This window comes from Cariama cristata, unplaced genomic scaffold, assembly GCF_000690535.1.
Source record: "Cariama cristata isolate BGI_N322 unplaced genomic scaffold, ASM69053v1 scaffold13150, whole genome shotgun sequence".
Classification (NCBI taxonomy): Eukaryota; Metazoa; Chordata; class Aves; order Cariamiformes; family Cariamidae; genus Cariama; species Cariama cristata.
The window spans coordinates 24,241-27,270 of NW_009593044.1; positions in this window are offsets into that span (position 1 = coordinate 24,241).

A 3,030-nucleotide genomic window follows, 5' to 3' on the forward strand; every position below is an offset into this window, starting at 1 on the left:
GAAACGTTGATGAAAGCAGCACCAGGGCAATTGTGCCAAAGCTCAGCATCCTGATGGACTCCGCGTGCAAGCCATCCCATCCCTGGGGATACGTGACTGGAGTTGTCTTCACACTTAAATGATACTGGCTTTTCTAGCTATAAATCAAGCGGGAAACCTTGTGGGCCAAAATAATTTCTGCCATACTTGAACTGGCTCAAGCAGAATCATACTAAGGATGAATTTGTTCTCTTCTGTTATCTCTCAGCATCCCGGGGACATTAAAGCCAGCATGGGAGAGATGGTATCTCTTGCTGCCCTCATAGCTCTTTGAAGTTGGAGTCGTTCTTAAGCCTTGGGCATTAATATACTCCTCTGCAGCCAGCCAGTGACAGCAGCAGCATGTAGTGGCTGCAGTATCATTCTGTAGTTTCTTAATAGCACAGTATAATGACTAGGTCTGTTATCATATCACTGACACAGAGCATTACTAATTATGATGATTAATGGGTTTAATTTACTTAGAAAGAATAATGTGCAATAATTCCATTGTCAAAGCTGAAAATCTGGAGTTCCAGCTTCAGATCCTGTCAGCACTGTTGTTACAAACCCTTTTGTGTTGGAGAAAAGTCATTGAGAGATGTTATTTCCCACATGTTTTAGAATACAAGCTGCCTTGGGAATTTTCTGTCCACTGATAAGGCTGCTTTGCCACCAAAAAGCCTATTAGGAGAAATTCTGCCTCACTTTTTCTTTCCTGTGCTTAAAATTTTCTTTAATGATGCCTTTGTAAACAGTAAGAAACATTTATTACCTTTTGTGTGGAGATAAAGGAGTCTGATGGTTTTTTTAATGGTAGATGAGAGATAGCTCTTGGTGGTAAAGAATACGAATGGTATTATTTCACTTGAGGCTCCTGGCTGGTCAGGCCCTGTAGTGCTGTGGTTTTGAGCTTCCAGGCTAACTGGCACTGCCTGTTGCAGGTCTGCCTGTCTCCTAAACTCGAAGGAGCAGTATTGGAAGGGATTGCTTACATCAGGGTAGTTTCATGCTATTCCCATCTATGTGCAGTTTGAAAAAATCTTTACAATTTTTGCAGTGTCAAAGCCTCTGAAGATGATTTGGGCCCCCAGTTGAGCTGATTTAAAGGTGGTATAGTCCCTGCACACCCCACATCTCTCCAGGGCAGCCCAGCTGCTTTACTTTTTCCCACTACCCAGGTTTGTCAGGCTGTGACTTCCATGCACCAGACAGTTGTTTCTTAGATCAGCAAGATCACTTCTGTGCTCTGTAAGCAAGGCAGAAGAGGTCAGATACAATTCACTATTGTCTGTGATTCAGGAATCTTTATGGCTTTAATTGTTGATTTAATTATCTCTTCCTGTGAGCAAGAAACATTCCCCAGAGGTAAGATAATACAAAAATCCACATTTCCTCTCCCCGCTGTCGTTTTGAGACCTAGCGACTCTGTGCTCACAGCAGCTATAAATAAACTGTGCTTAAGCCCTTGTGACTATTATGATTCTAGTGAGTCACCCAACTGACACAGCTTTAATCTGTGTATCTCTGCCTCTTCCCATTACTTACCCAGTATCACATTTTGTTGTGATCTATGCTCATGTCAGTACTTTGCATCAGGGTCTGTGTCTGGCAAAGAAATAGCTCACATGCCCATAGCACTGTCTGTTAAGCCTTAATGCTGCAGAAGCATTAACAAACTAATTGCTCTGTGATTGAGGGAAAACTGAGGCAGGGAAAGGTCACCTGAGGCCTCCCAGCTGATTATTGACAGACGGGAATAGCAAGATGTAGCTAGGCCCCCTTAGCCATTGAATGCTGTTTTCTAACTTAAACCATGTCTAATCTGTGCTGCACATGGCATAGGTGTTCGACCTTTCTTCCAAAATCTCCTCTTAAGCTGCTGGCTGGAGCAGTTGCCCTTTAATATTGATGCACATGAAGGTCACAGTTGCTTGCTCATGATCCTTGATAGGAAGATGATATTTTTCAGGTACACTAGAGGAAGGAAATCTGAGTTATTTACAATATTGAGCAAGGAGTTGTCAGAAATCTGTGATGTTTCCAGCCAAACCCAAGTCTCATTGAATCCTGTACTTAGATTTTTCTGGCTTCAGCAAGAGCTGTATGAAGCTATTACGCTGCCAGCCTCTGGTGTGGCAGGGGGCTTAATTCGTTTAAATAGGATATGTTGCTCCCTGCTTCCTGCCCCTGTCAGTGGACCAACATCAGAGGCTTATGGAGGTGGAAGCTGCGTATCAGTAATGAGCCAAAGGTGTCTGATGTACTCTGCGAGGCAGCTGGAGAGTCAGTGCTTTTGGAGAAAAACCCTTGTAGAAAGGAAGGACATTGCTCCAGTTCTGAATATCCTAAGAATTGTGACCCGAGCAGCCTGCCCTGTCCTTGCTGAGCCATTCAGAGCCAGCGCGTTGTGGTGCTGGGGCACCCCGGGAAGAGAACTCCTGCTCTGCAGAGCCTTTGCTGTGTGCCCTCGTCAGTACCCGCCTGCATTGCATGCTGCTGGGCTTACATGCCTGTCAGCTTGCCAGAAATTCGTCAGCTGCTGGCTCTAACCATGAAAAAGGGAATCTGAAACCACCCACAGGCCATTGCGACAGGGAACTCTAGCAGTCTGTCTCTCGCCTTACGTGCTTGCCCTCTTTTCCTCTATTTTCGGTCCTTGCTTTTGAGTGGGCTCTTTGCTGCTACTGTGTGCAGTAGAGGAGACGGCGCAAGATCCGCCCTGAACCTTGGGCTTAGCCCACAGTTTTAGACTGCGTGTTCCATCACTGCCCCTTCTCTCCCTCATAACTCCAAGTCAGATAAATGTGAGATAACCAGTAAAGCCTGCCACTGCCTACTGTTTGCTTTCTCTCCAAGAGTTTATCTGTCACAGTGCTCAAATGTGGCCTCCACTCCGCTCTTGAGCTGGCAGAGCACTGTATTAGACATTAGGAGAGCAGGTTTCTGTGCGCTTCGGGAAGTGGCTGATGAGACAGAGGGCAACTCCTGCGTCTGCACTTCTCATTTGCA